The 16,032-nt window shown below is 37.4% G+C and overlaps 3 long non-coding RNA genes across 3 annotated transcripts; all 3 read left to right on the plus strand.

The window, feature by feature from the left end:
• Positions 1-4,715: 4,715 nt before the first annotated feature.
• LOC134224773 (uncharacterized) lies at positions 4,716-5,319 on the plus strand. The gene is made up of 3 exons (XR_009983058.1): positions 4,716-4,873; positions 4,945-5,023; positions 5,188-5,319. It is a non-coding gene; the product is annotated as an uncharacterized LOC134224773 (long non-coding RNA).
• Positions 5,320-7,168: 1,849 nt separating this feature from the next.
• On the plus strand, positions 7,169-8,094 carry LOC134224348 (uncharacterized). The gene is made up of 3 exons (XR_009982918.1): positions 7,169-7,654; positions 7,754-7,840; positions 7,914-8,094. It is a non-coding gene; the product is annotated as an uncharacterized LOC134224348 (long non-coding RNA).
• Positions 8,095-10,164: 2,070 nt separating this feature from the next.
• Positions 10,165-11,554, plus strand: LOC134221145 (uncharacterized). Its single transcript, XR_009982230.1, has 3 exons — positions 10,165-10,301; positions 10,369-11,454; positions 11,523-11,554. It is a non-coding gene; the product is annotated as an uncharacterized LOC134221145 (long non-coding RNA).
• The last annotated feature ends 4,478 nt before the right edge of the window (positions 11,555-16,032 follow it).

A 16,032-nucleotide genomic window follows, 5' to 3' on the forward strand; every position in this document is an offset into this window, starting at 1 on the left:
TAGTTAGGATTCATCATCGAGTTCATTCGACATCATTCGGTGTGCTTAGTTTGCCTTCGAATGCCATTGGATTAATCCGGATGTGAAGGAACATCAACGCCCGATTGTGGCTGCAATTTCGGCGGGTGACATTTCAGTATGTGCTTCCGAAATTTGTGCTTCAATTCTTCCAAGTAACCTGGTATGTGAGGTGATTGATATTGGATACCTTTTAAAAGTCATAATAATTGATCAAAACCAACTGGAATTTCATTTATTGCGCTTTTTGCACTTCATAAGAGTTTTGCGAGATTTTTTTTCTCACAGTCATCTTTTTCTCACATTATACACTCATAAAAATGTGATTTTCCGTGTATATTATTAGTGTGTGAGTGCTCAATCGGAAAACAAATTGACGTCAAATCTCGGGAATCGATTCAGTGTACACGCTTACATGTAACTAATGAGTAATGCGATATAATTGGGTAAATTTCAGTAACAAAAATCGATCAACCCGAAATGAGAGTGGGTGTGAGAAAAAGAAGCGGGAAAATCACAATCTACACATATTTAACTCTTCAAATTGGTGAAATTGGCAATACAAAATCATAATTCTTACCCGAAAGCTTCTCAAAATTATCTTTGGCCAAAAGAATTGGCAAATCCTTCACTTTTACTACCTTTTATAAAAGATAGCACGAAACTATGTGCATTCACGGAACAAACAAATAAAAATAACGAGCACACAAATGGATAATGGTTTGGTACTATTTTTACGCATTTTTAGGATGATGGTTGGGAGAAGAGAGTGTTTGCGTCCAAAAGATATGACCGAGCACTTAGCAACATTGGGCTTCATTCGGTTGATACGGCACTATTCTGCAAAGGATTCAAACTGTTGTTGCAGAAACATTGCGTCTTGAGTTTGCTTGATACAATAATACAGTTTCATATCGTCGGCGTACGATAACTTTAGACATTTCAAAACAAAGTTGACGTCATTCATATAAAGCAGAAACAGAAACGGTGCAAGATGACTACCCTGTGGAACGCCGGATCGGACTACAAACGGTGAAAAAATGTGATCTCCAATTTTCACCGCCATACTGCGACCTGATAAATAGGATTGAATTCTTCCAAGTAACCTGCCCAAGTAACCATGAAGCTATATATGCTTGTAAAAAACACAGCCCGAAAAGTTGACTTAAAGTGGAAAAGGGCAATTAAAAGACCGAATTAATGGTTCATTACTTTGACATGTTGAAATAAAGCATCAGTAATGCATCGCTGCATTCGCAATGCTGATTTAGAGTATCGTTGTCTGACAGTTGATAAATAAATGCAACTTCACATCGTTAAAACTGATCTAATGCAATTAGCATTTAGCATGTCTATTTATGATTGATATATGTGCAATATTGTAATGCTTGGTGTTACTTGGGTGGTATGTGAGGTGATTGATATTGGATACCTTTTAAAAGTCATAATAATTGATCAAAACCAACTGGAATTTCATTTATTGCGCTTTTTGCACTTCATAAGAGTTTTGCGAGATTTTTTTCTCACAGTAATCTTTTTCTCACACTCAATACACTCAAAAAAGTTTGATTTTCCGTGTATAATATTTGTGTGTGAGTGCTCAATCTGAAAACAAATAGACGTCAAATCATGGCGGGAATCGATTCAGTGTACACGCTTACATGTGACTAACGAGTAATGGGTTATAATTGGGTAAATTTCAGTAACAAAAATCGATCAACCCGAAATGAGAGTGGGTGTGAGAAAAAGAAGCGGGCAAATCACAATCTACACATATTTAACTCTTCAAATTGGTGAAATTGGCAATACAAAATCATAATTCTTACCCGAAAGCTTCTCAAAATTATCTTTGGCCAAAAGAATTGGCAAATCCTTCACTTTTACTACCTTTTATAAAAGATAGCACGAAACTATGTACATTCACGGAACAAACAAATAAAAAATAACGAGCACACAAATGGATAATGGTTTGGTACTATTTTTTACGCATTTTTAGGATGATGGTTGGGAGAAGAGAGTGTTTGCGTCCAAAAGATATGACCGAGCACTTAGCAACATTGAGCTTCATTCGGTTGATACGGCACCATTCTGCAAAGGATTCAAACTGTTGTTGCAGAAACATTGCGTCTTGAGTTTGCTTGATACAATAATACAGTTTCAAATCGTCGGCGTACGATAACTGTAGACATTTCAAAACAAAGTTGACGTCATTCATATAAAGCAGAAACAGAAACGGTGCAAGATGACTACCCTGTGGAACGCCGGATCGGACTACAAACGGTGAAAATGTGATCTCCAATTTTCACCGCCATACTGCGACCTGATAAATAGGATTGAAGCCAGCTGAGCAGAGCGTTATTTATGCCTAATTTGTCAAATTTTGCTATGGCAATCTGGTGATTCATTTTGTCGAATGCAGCAGAAAGATCTGTATAGATTGCATCCACCTGATGGCCATTCTCTATTTGTCTTATTACAAAGGAAGTGAAGCACGCCAGGTTAGTGGTCGTTGAACGTTTGGGCATAAACCCGTGTTGGTCGTTTGAAATGTAATGGTCGTACACACAAAAAACAAACATGGTTTTAAAGACAGTTTTGCACTTTCAACTTGAAAAGTACTCGATTTTCTTGAAATTAAAAATGAAACTGGCTTTGGTTAAAGTAATTTTTTATTTGAAAGTTCATTTTTCATTGTTGTTAAGTTAAAATTAAAAGTTCTTCCATTCAACTTAAAAATTGTAGAACTGTCAAATCAATCACCAATAAACTATTCTCCAAAAAGAGAAAATGAAAAAAAAAGTTTACCGAGTGTTTTTTTCAGGCACTATGGAATACATGAGGTGGTTAAAAAACAAAACCAGCTTCGATTGAAAGTTGGAGAAAGTACCAGTCTTAGCGTACTGAGGGTCGTGGGTCCAGCTACAACGAAGGGAATTTTTAAGTTTTAAAAACATTGTAAAATCAGTACATTCAAAGTTAATTGCCTATATGCCGGGTATTAAGCCACCCGGAGTGGAAATTAATTACTATGTCTGAAACTTGATTATGCATATGTACAACATGTGATAGATTTAGTTCGGAAAAGGTATTGGAGGGTAACCGCCCTTCGGTGAGGTTTGATCCCGACCCCAGTTCGCATGACAGGTGCTTTCCCTACTAAGCTACGAAGGACCTCCGTCGTCCACCGCAACAGCGGGTACTGATGAAACCAAATTCCCAGCACCAGGTACCAGCCGATCTCTCGCAATACATTTTCAGAACTAACTCTCTCAAATGTATTTTTGTACACATCATGTCAACCAAGTAGGATGAGTATTTAGTATTGTATTAGTATTTACATAGTAATTAATTTCCACTCCGGGTGGCTTAATACCCGGCATATAGGCAATTAACTTTGAATGTACTGATCTCGAGTGGCGATCTCTCTTCGCTTGTGTGGTCGTGTTGGGATCTGACGACCAAACTGGCACAACCTCACACAACCCTACTTCATTGAGCGCCGTTGCTGATGAAGCAAGTGTGTAGGAGCCGGACAATACTAAATACTCATCCTACTTGGTTGACATGTGTACAAAAATACATTTGAGAGAGTTAGTTCTGAAAATGTATTGTGAGAGATCGGCTGGTACCTGGTGCTGGGAATTTGGTTTCATCAGTACCCGCTAAGCTGCGGTGGACGACGGAGGTCCTTCGTAGCTTAGTAGGGAAAGCACCTGTCATGCGAACTGGGGTCGTGGGATCAAACCCCACCGAAGGGGCGGTTACCCTCCAATACCTTTTCCGAACTAAATCTATCACATGTTGTACATATGCATAATCAAGTTTCAGACATAGTAATTGTAAAATCAGTTTATTTATTTGAATCATAACTTGAATCAAGGGTCTTCAGGATAGGTCGGCAAATATACCGAGGCATCTTACGGAACCGGGAGGTAAGTAATATTTGTTAATCAAGAATATAAACAGTAGACAACAGTGTGTAAACAGCCATCAAAAGTAGCGCCCAACTCTGGAACTTCGATGGCGAGGACGAAGTTAGGTGCGGCTTTTGCTGGTTCACATTATAATTTTTTGGCATACTTTTTTACTAATGCAAGTTTCTTTTCTTACAGATAAATATTTTGTCATTTTTGATCGGAGAGAAAGACTTTATTTGCATGTCAAAATGCGCAGCCCAAAAAGTGGTCAGGAAAAGGCCACCTTGGCGACAATTTTGAAAGTTTACCTGAGACTACGACACAACATGATGGAATACTTATTGCTTAAAATAATTAAATAAAACAAAATTAAGATGATTACGGTTTAATTACATTTTAAAAGAAAATATGAACAAATGGTATAATGGGATGGAGGTTTCTTTTGGGGCAAAATGAAATTCGATTTCCAAATTAAAATATTTCACTGTTTTTTTTTCACAGTGGGACCATTTGGATCTGACAGTTGTACAGTTTTGTTTTGAAAGTTTAAACTTTTGATTTCAGATTTATATTCCACTTTTGAACCATTGCTGACGCAAAAGTTTCTGTACTCCCGAATAGAAATAAATGGTACGCCGAATGGTTGATATTAATTATATGATTGACAGAAATAAAACCACGATCATATATAATAATTTGCAGATTATACATGATATTATAATGATTACCTGATATCATATTATTGTATACGTATCTCACCATAAATAATTTAGATATTCACCAACACAGAAATGAAGTTGTTTCTTTTTCAGTGTGATAGTGACAATCGCATCGGCAACAGATCCAACTGCCATTCAAGGTTTTTTTTTCGAAGTTAATGGCGGTGTGCATTGTGTTTGTGCGGAAGAAAACCTAAAATTAAACGGATTATAATGCATGTAAGTATAAACTGTATTATACAAATCATGAATAATATTGTGAATAATATATATTTATTGTTTATTTCCAGAAATATCAACCTCATACCGGGAAACAGTACGCCATTGCGCGAGCGGATGTGGTTGAGCAGCGAAAAAACGCTTGCGAAGGTGAGAATAGTTTATGATGGGCTTAATAACCATGTTATATAAAAATCAGCGCTGGCATTCTAATTATTCCATGGGGCATGCTTATCAAAAAATCGGGGCATGAAAAATGCACATCCAGGACTGATTTCAAGCTGTTATTCATTGTTTTCATTGATTTCTTATAGGAACATGCAGCACCATCGAAATCTGTGAAGTGACACTGATTATCATCAAAAATCAATCAACAAAATTTCAATATAATATAAGATGGTAAATAATAATTATATAAGATGATAAATTAAATGTAAATAAAACTTGTTTGATGATCATTTATTTATTATAAACTGAGAAAACACCTTCTGAACTATCATATCCAGTATCGTAGTTCATAGAATAATATTATACATCCTATAATACGGTTATCATATAATTAAATAATTATTACACGCTTTTCAATCTAGATTAAACACTGAATAATTATTTGGTCTGAAATTCGTTTTACGAAATCTCATACTACTAATCTTCTTTGTTAAAATCGATTATACTCCGAATCATTGCAAGAAAAATAAATGATGATAAACTAATGATATCTGGTAAAATCGCCCAATAAAAATATATGAAAAAAATGGCCTTTTTGAATGGTAACGATATTTAACGACCCATTGAGTGTATCATCTAAAATCAAATTATTATAGACGCTATCATGAATATTATTCGTAGTATAATTGTTGTTTGATACTTTTTATGATTCCATTAAAAATTCCATTACAATTCGCTGTAATCAAAAAACGATAACTAGAAAAATGGATGTATAATATCATTCTATTCGGGCTTTTATTTTAAACATACGCAACTCTCTACGAAAAAGAACCAATGCAATTTTTTATTTTAACCAATGGTTTTTTTAATTTCATTAATGATTTTTCTTTTTGTGTAGGAACGAAAAAAACACTTGCCGCTCCGAACGTACTAGTACTATTATTTAAAGAAGTTAGAATTGAAAGTTTTTGTTATTTGCAAACTAATTTTCGAAACCAAAATGAACTGATTGAAATCTTGTTGGAAGGAAAAGGAATAGAGAAATGTCAAAAAAATACTGGCGTGCACGCTGCGTTCCTGTGGGGAATTGCGGTGACTTTGCGGTAACGCTCGCCGCAAATGAGACATGTGGCAACGCCGCGTTAACGCAAGTGCGTGTGCATGATTCTATTTGATGTTGGGTACTTCCTACCACAATTGCGTTGACGCTGCGTGCACGCAAGTTCAAACCCGCTACGTGGACATCGGCCCTTAAATGGCAGTTTCTACTATAAAAATTTTCTCAGTGTATGTGCACTTTTTTGGGATTTTACGTACACTGATAAAAAAATACACGTTCGATTCATGTTTTTCGGAATATGGATATTTTCAATCTGCTTACACCATCAATTCTAGTGCAATCCACATCACTACGATGTTCTTGTCATCCTCAGTTCAAATGTCATTGTATACATCCAAATTCATTATTGATACACTACCATATGATATGCACATCCATGAATAACCATAACAAATACACGTCCGACTCGTGTGTTTCAGAATGTTGATATTTCATTCCAAATTACACCATCAAGTCTGATGTATTTCACATCACTGAGATGTTCTTCACAAACTCAGTTCAAATGACTATGTTTATAGCAAATTATATAATTGATACACCACGATGTCATATATTTATCTAAAACATGTTATGAATTACTTCAAACGAATTTGAGTATGCATTCAGACGATTCAGACGATCCTCCGTGTGTCATTATTTCAATAAAAACGGACATGTTCATGCATGTTTCGAAAGGCCGAAACATTTTTCAATTTCAATTATCGGTAAATAGTGAACTGATTTTATATTAATTTGCGCTTATTAATTTATGAATAAAAAAGAAGGGACATTTTATTGTTGAGTGACCGGGAGGGCAGAAGATGTGTGGAACATGCAACCCTGCCAAATAAATGAAAAAAGTGATGTTCACCTGCTATCTTAAGTAAAAACAAGTATAGTATAATGTTTGATTTAACTAATTGAAAAAAATATTTATAAACGTTTATAAATCTACGAAGGAATTCTCAAAAAAAATTAATCCATATTTTTCGGAACTGTAATTAAACGACAGGAAATGTAGACCCGCATAATTGAAAACGTTTTGCATTACGGTTACTACCATTAATATGAATTATCCATTATGGTTACTATTCATATCACAATCAATTTAAAGTATGATTGTATATCTATCTAGAATTAAAATTGTACAACATTTTTAATCTACAATGCCATATATAATAATTTTATGATTTATTGATATTTTACAATTTTTTATGCTCCGTGTTTGATTGTATTTTGAAATAAAATGATAAAAAATTATATATGACTGATAACAGATTCAGCAACATTGTGATTCCACGAATACATTAACCAATCATATCGTTCAATGATAAACATACGATAGGTGTTTGTTTTCTGGGTTTAGTGTGCGTAAATTTCGAAATACGGCAGAGTTGTTTTTCCGTGGAGCAGCCATGTTTGTAGTTTCGATCGAAACAGCGTCATGTATTATTTTACGATCAGTTTTTCATCGGTTTATTCAATTGCTTTTTGCTCCAAAAATTCCAAGGAAGGTAAGTAATGACCTTGGTAATGACATTATAGTAATTTAAATTTTGATCAATGATGAATACAATATAATTTCCTCGATAATTTTCTTGATTATTTCCCAGATTCATCCCTCCATTCATCCATCAGTTTTAGACCTCGTTCGAGACAATGGAAATTCAAATTGATATTTGTGTAAAAACTGTTTATGGGTAAGTTCTTTTTGAATACATTACACTCTGCAATGTTTTTCATAAGCATATTTCTTTTCTTCGTTTTTTGCAGTCAACGTTGTAAGATGAGGATGGCGGTTTCCAGGCTCCCTGCAGAAAAAAACAGTATGAAGTGCTATTTGATTGCTGTATAAAATAAAGTATAAAGTGCTATTGTTTTCTCGTACTTCATGAATACATCGGATTTACTTTAATAAAACATATATAAATTATGAAAATATGGTGTATTTTAATTAAACAAGGAATTTATTTAATACTTTCACTACTAATAAAAAATAAGAGATATGGTGCGCGTATTTTTTTTATTTTATCATTCTACCATGTACAGATTACATCCCATATTGTTTTATCTGTGAAAAGAGATTGTAAATGAACCAAACCATGTATTGTGCATCGAAAAATATGTACTGAAAATGAACGTTTTTATATGGTAATTATACTTAACCGCCCATTACCCATATACTTGATTCGCCAAACACAATATAACATACTGTGAAGACCATTTATGAGATGGTTAGTTTATCATATGTTTAGACAGCAATCAGAACAGTTGGGATATCATTATATACAGTCATAAATGATCTGAGGAATCATCCAATTATGGTTCACAATTATGCGGGGATTTTTCACATCTTTTTAATAATTTGTTTTCGTTTAATTTAATCCATCCGGAATGCGACTTTCGTTATACGGTTGAATCCCATTAATTTAATACATATATATTAATATTTTAAAATAAATTTTCTTGCTCTGGAAAATTTGGCTGACCTACTGTGGCTCCTCGTTTATGTTGAATTGCATCAGAGTATACTAATTTGGTACTTTTTCTAATTGATTGCATGTTCCTTTCCTGCTTTAGCAGCAGCAGGATCAAATAAGATGGAATTATACTCAAAACGGCGAAGACGCATCGTCAATACCGGCCTCTTCCGACTACCGTGGACCCCCGGTAATACGACCGCTTTTAATCTGAACACTTTTTAATTTGAACCCCGTAGGTTTGAACATCGTTCACATTAAAAATGGTTCAAACGTCATTTAGCACGTGGAGTCGAGAGAAGAAAAATGAAACATCGTGAAACGGAACGCAGAATCAAAACAAACCAGCAAAGAGAGCGGCCAGAAACCAGTTTTTCTGATGCAAATAGAGTAACCAGAAGTTCAAATTAAAAATGAACCCCGTTAATTTGAACGAGGTACCGTTCAAATTATCGGGGGTCCACGGTATCCTTTGCGACGTATGTACTTCGTGGCGGCTTCTTGCTAGCAGGAATAAGCACCGAACCGATCATGTTCTCCGGCAGCAGCTCTTTTAGATGTAGGTAACTTGATTTTTTTGTGATCTGTGTGGAGAATAAAAACCTTATTTACCGGTTGCAGATTTCGGAAAATAAAAGCACTCACCTGTTCAAAGACAAAATCGCCGGCCTCAGCTCGTAAAATAGTATTAGTTGGTGTGGTTCAACTTCTTTTAAAATAATAAATGCAACCACCCACTGTGGATATTACATTTTTATTGCCGATTTCACCAATTTGAAGAGTTATGTGTAGATTGTGATTTGCCCGCTTCTTTTTCTCACACTCACTGTCATTTCGGGTTGATTGATTTTTGTTACTGAAATTTACCCAATTATAACCCATTACTCGTTAGTCACATGTAAGCGTGTACACTAAATCGATTCCCGCCATGATTTGACGTCTATTTGTTTTCAGATTGAGCACTCACACACAAATATTATACACGGAAAATCAAACTTTTTGAGTGTATTGAGTGTGAGAAAAAGATGACTGTGAGAAAAAAAATCTCGCAGAACTCTTATAAAGTGCAAAAAGCGCAATACCAACTTGATTTTTTTTTCTATCTGTCCGGATATCAATTTCCGTCAGAGGTTCGAAAACCAACGAGACGTTTTTCTATATATATATTTCCACCCGCATAGTAAAAAACTTTCTACTGTATTGTTGCAACATCACATTTAACTTAACATACATTGTCAATTTTTGTCTTATGATTAGTTTACACTGAAATTATAAATGTCTCTCTGACGTGTACTTTCCATAAATGTACGCTAAGCTTACCATATGCAGTTAATGTATAACATTTAGTTATAGAACATTTTTATACGTTCCGTTTTCGAAAGTTTTTCATTTTAAAATCATAATAGAATATAATTGGAAAATATCTCTCAGTGTTCATGTTTTGTCTTATGATCCACACATGCTCCCATATCATATTGAGCAAAAGCGGTTTTTTCGTGATGTCACGCATATGGCTATAGTTCAATATTGAAGCTACATTAACAGTTACAGTTGTAGTTCGGTAGTATTTGTGCAGGCAAATCTAGCAGAAAGTTCGCTTTCTTCTGTCAGATCAACAAAGAAAAAAATTGAAAGTGCGCAAAACATCGATTGCGAGTGAATATTTCTCTTCCATTTAAAGGTAATTGACATAAATAAAATAAAAATAAATGCATGTTGTTCTTATTTAATGTTTCTGTTGTTTTCAGATGAAAAATGTATCCCAAGTAACACCGAAAACATCATTATTAACGAAGATCTAATAATAATGTTGAATAAAGGTCGGGAAAATGAAATACAAAACATGTTATGTTCAAGGAAAGCTATGATAAGGTTTTTGCAAAACATACAGCAATTTGATCAGAGAAGAAGTTTCATACTACATTCTCACAACTTGCTGATAACATGTCGATTTTTGACATTTGTTTGGTTTTTTTAGATGTTTCGTTTTACATTCTCACAACATAAAACATGTCTACAGGAAGATTTTACGAACAAGGTCATAACATGTTCATTTTTTGACTTTTGTTTTGTCAGAATATATACCAAATTGATAGGAGTTTAACGTAAATTCAACATCTTCAGATCAATGTTATGAACGTTTTTCATCGACCATGTTGTTTATCGACATCTCGCCATATTGTTTTTCTTTTGCAGTTTCGATAATTTGTTTACATATCATTTTCAAAATTATGCTTTGGCATGGTTATATTTTTCTTCAATCAATGGCGCATGAATTAAGGAGAAGTAAAATAAAAAGTTAGCCAATGAAACATGAGCCGCATATAATGCTTCGACCGAGGCTTCGGAACAAATTTGATTTATTTATTCAGTTGTATATTTATGTTTATTAATATTATAAAAATGGTGTTCATCATTTCATGCATGCTTGTTTTCATTCGTTTTTTGTATAAAATTTATTTCTTTGACCAACACCAACACGGTCAGCATTTTTGTTTTGGTATCAATTTGAGAGAGCCTTGTTGAAGGTCGGTTATTGAAAACATCCTTAGTACTGAGGTTTAGTTTTGTGAATGTGCAATCAAAAACAAGGTTGCGACTGAAAAATGTTGAAAATATCGATAATTTTTGCGCTGTTTGGGTCGTGTAAAAGTAATCAAAGCAGTTTTTCATACCAAAACGTAACATACTATATGTTCGAAAGATGTATTTTTTACACTCATACAACAAACCGTGTTACTTGGGATCGCTCACAATTCGAACGGGTCAAGAGACCGGTGCCAAGAGATGTGCCTTTACACAGTGTTCTACATGTTCTTTTGTTTCAAACCGAGGTAAGCAAACACATAATGTTTTCTGTTCGAAAAAAGTGTTAAACTTAATTCAATGCGTTCTTTCCCAGGTTAACATGCAGCAACAACCGATGATTATGACCCAAGTAACACCAAGCATTACAATATTGCACATATATCAATCATAAACCGGCATTCTAAATGCTAATTGCATTAAATCAGTTTTAACGATGTGAAGTTGCGTTTATTTATCAGCTGTCAGACAACGATATTCTAAATCAGCATTACGAATGCAGCGATGCATTACTTATGCTTTATTTCAACATGTGAAAGTAATGAACCACTAATTCGGTCTTATAAGTGCCCTTTTCCACTTTAAGTCAGCTTTTAGGGCTGTATTTTTTACAAGTATATATACACAGCAAAAAAAGTTGTTGAATATTACATCGAAATCGATGCAACCCGTCGATTCCATCGCTTGGTGAATATTACACTGCACGATGTACTCGACAGCTTGCTGTGTAATAAACAGAAGCGATGTGATTATTTCCGATGTAAAAATTATTCGACGTAATGTAAGCGATGTAAAATAAAGCTACGTAAAATAGTACGACGTACATGACATTTGTTTCATTGAGTTGTTTCTTGTTTTCTTGCTTCAATAAGTTTTTAGCCTAGTTTTTGTTATTGTATTTTGTTTTATTTGTTTATTCATTATATTATTTTTGTCGAAATGTAAATACCAATGTTTTGCCCACATTGCCATGATGCAGATCTGTTATGAAGGCGTTTGTCCTGATGTACTTTCAGAGGCCGAGTCTCTTGCAATGGCGATACACCTTGAACCGGTCGATCGATTTATCTTCGTCAGTTCCAAATAGGCCGTGTCCCACAAGCCACAAGTTTTCGTCATCGTCGGCAGGTGCTGGATCATCCTTGTGATCTATGGTCTACGGCAGAACTTTCCGCAGATAGGGCGAGTTGATATTGGGCAATTTCCCTGCAAGGATCGCTGCTGGATTACTTTCGCTGGAGTGATGTTATACAGAGCGGCACGGACAGCATTCGAAGGCACTTCAAAACCGCTAGAAAAAAATGAATGAAAAATGTAGCAGGAATCAGTACATCACAGGCGTTCACGTTGTTTTTACCCCATAGTTTTTATCTGGTTCGGTAGAATTTTTGCAAATATAAAAAAAACTCCTGGGATTCAAAATCTGAACATCATGGGATTCAAATGAAATCCTTCTGGAATGGAATCCTATAGTGATTTCAAATGGATGGCTCCGCGGACTCTAAAAGGAAACCTTCTATGTATTTGAATTGGATTCTGCCTGGGATTTTAAATCTAAATCTAATCTAATCCTTCTGACATTTTAAATCCTTCTGAGATTCCAAATAAAACCTTTCTGAAATTTCAAATGGAAGGCTTCTGGCATTCCTCCTTCCCTTTCTAGAATTCCAAATCGGATTATTCTGTGATTTCAAATAGAAGGTTCCTAGGGTTCTATGTGGAATCCTCCAGGAATCTTTCTTCGATTTCGAATGGAAGCCTCCTGGGATTTAAAATGGAAGGCTACTGTGATTCGAAATGGAATCGTGCTGGAGCTTCTAAATGAAATCATTATGGTTTTTTTTTCTCTTTATGGTGTTTCATTCAAATGAAACTCCTGGAGTTCTAAATGGAATCATTTTGGGATTCCAAATGGAATTTTTCTCGGTTTTCAAATGGAAGGTTCCTGGGATTCTAAATGGAATCATACTAGAATTCCGAATGGTATCCTTCTGAGTTTTCAAATATAATCCTCATGGATTTCCAGATCCTGGGATTCAAAACCGGATTCCTCCAAGAATTCCTCCGGAAGTTCCTCCAGGAATTCCTAAAGCAGTTCCTTCAGGAATTCTTCTGGAAGTTCCAGTTCCAGCTCCTTAAGGAATTCCTCCAGAAGTTCGTCCAGGAATCCCTCTGGAGTTCCAGTTCCTCCAGGAATTCCTAAAGCAGTTCCTTCAGGAATTTTTCTGGAAGTTCCAGTTCCAGCTCCTTAAGGAATTCCTCCAGAAGTTCGTCCAGGAATCCCTCTGGAAACTCCTCTAGGAATTCCTCCGGAAGTTTTTCTTGGAAATTCTCAAATTCCGAATGGTATCCTTCTGAGTTTTCAAATATAATCCTCATGGATTTCCAGATCCTGGGATTCAAAACCGGATTCCTCCAAGAATTCCTCCGGAAGTTCCTCCAGGAATTCCTAAAGCAGTTCCTTCAGGAATTCTTCTGGAAGTTCCAGGAATTCTTCTGGAAGTTCCACCAGGAATTTATTCGGAAGCTCCTTAAGGAATTCCTCCAGAAGTTCGTCCAGGAATCCCTCTGGAAACTCCTCCAGCAATTCCTCCGGAAGTTCATCCAGAAGTTCCTCTAGGAAATCCTTCGGAAGTTCCTCAAGAATTTCTCCGGAAGTTATTCCAGGAATTCCTCAAGTAGTTCCTTCAGGAATCCTCCAGAAGTTCCTTCAGAAATTCTTCCAGAAATTCCTCCAGGAACTCTTTCCGAAGTATCTCCAAGAATTTCTCAGAAAGTTCCTCCTGGAATTCCTCCGGAAGCTCCTCCAAGAGTTCATTCAAAAGTTCCTCCAGAATTCCTCCGGAAGTTTCTCAGGAATTCATCCGGACGTTTATCCAGGAATTCCTCCGGATGTTTCTCCTGGAATTCTTCCGGATTTTCCTCCAAGAATTCCTTCTGGAATTCCTCTGGAAGTTCCTCATGGATTTTTTCTCGAAGTTCCTCCTGGAATTCTTCCGGAAGCTCCTTCGGAAGTTCTTCCAGGAATTCCTTCGGAAGTCCCCCCGGACGTTCCTCCAAGAACTTCTTCTGAAATTCATCTGGAAGTTTCTCATAGAATTCTTCCCGAAGCACCTCCAGGAATTCCTCCGGGAAATACTCCAGGAATTACTGAGGAAGTTCCTCCAGGAATTCCTCCCTACATTCCATCAGGAATTCCTCGAGCAGTTGCTTCAAGAATCCCTCCGGAACCGCCACCAGGAATCCCTTTTAAAAATCCTCTACGAATCCCTCCGGAAGTTCTTCCAGGAATCCCTCGAGGAGTTCCTCCAGGAATCACTCCAGAAGCTCCTCCAGGAATCCCACCAAAAGTTCCTCCTGAAGTTCCTCCAGTAATTCCTCCCGAAGTTCCTCTAAGAATTCTTCCGAAAGTGCCTTTAAGGAATTCCTCCGGAAGTTCCTCCAGAAATTCCTCCCGAAGTTCCTCCAAAAGTTCCTCCTGAAGTTCCTCCAGTAATTCCTCCCAAAGTTCTTCTAAGAATTCTTCCGAAAGTGCCTTTAAGGAATTCCTCCAGAAATTCCTCCCGAAGTTCCTCCATGAATTCCCCCGAAAGTTCATCCAGGAATTCCTCCGAAAGTTATCCAGAGATTACTCCGGAAGTTCCTCCGGGGGTTCCTCCAGGAATTCCTCCGGAGGTTCATCCAAGAATTCCTCCGGAGGTTCCTCCAGGAATTCCTCCGCAAGTTCCTCCAGGAATCCCTCCGGAAGTTCCTCCAGGTAGTTCCTTCAGGAATTCCTCAGAAAGTTCCTCCAGGAATTCTAGAGGAATTCCCGGAGGAACTTCCGGAGGAATTCCCGGAGGAACTTCCGGAGGAACCTCCGGAGGAATTCCCGGAAGAACTTCCGTAGGAAAAATTCCGGAGGAACTTCCGGAGGAATTCCCGGAGGAACTTCCGGAGGAATTCCCGGAGGAACTTCCGGAGGAATTCCCGGAGGAACTTCCGGAGGAATTCCCGGAGGAACTTCCGGAGGAATTCCCGGAGGAACTTCCGGAGGAATTCCTGGAGGAACTTTCGGAGGAATTCCGGAGGAACTTCCGAAGGAATTCCCGGAGGAACTTTCGAGGAATTCCAGAGGAACTTTCGGAGGAATTCCTGGAGGAACTTCCGGAGGAATTCCCGGAGGAACTTCCGGAGGAATTCCGGAGAAACTTCCGAGGAACTTCCGGAGAAACTTCTTGAGGAATTCCTAGAGGAACTTCCGGAGGAATTCCCGGAGGAACTTCCGAAGGAATTCCCGGAGGAACTTCCGAGGAATTCCAGAGGAACTTCCGGAGGAATTCCGGAGGAACTTCCGGAGGAATTCCGGAGGAACTTCCGGAGGAATTCGGAGGAACTTCCGGAGGAATTCCAGGAGGAACTTCCGGAGGAATTCGGAGGAACTTCCGGAGGAATTCCCGGAGGAACTTCGGAGGAATTCGGAGGAACTTCCGAGGAATTCCGGAGGAACTTCCGGAGGAATTCGGAGGAACTTCCGAGGAATTCCCGGAGGAACTTCCGGAGGAATTCGGAGGAACTTCCGGAGGAATTCCGGAGGAACTTCCGGAGGAATTCCCGGAGGAACTTCCGGAGGAACTTCGGAGGAACTTCGGAGGAAACTTCCGGAGGAATTCGGAGGAACTTCCGGAGGAATTCCCGGAGGAACTTCCGGAGGAATTCGGAGGAACTTCCGAGGAATTCCTGAGAACTTCGGAGGAATTCCGGAGGAACTTCCGGAGGAATTCCGGAGGAACTTCCGGAGGAATTCGGAGGAACTTCCGAGGAATTCGGAGGAACTTCCGGAGGAA

This window comes from Armigeres subalbatus, chromosome 3 (genome assembly GCF_024139115.2).
Source record: "Armigeres subalbatus isolate Guangzhou_Male chromosome 3, GZ_Asu_2, whole genome shotgun sequence".
Lineage (NCBI taxonomy): Eukaryota > Metazoa > Arthropoda > Insecta > Diptera > Culicidae > Armigeres > Armigeres subalbatus.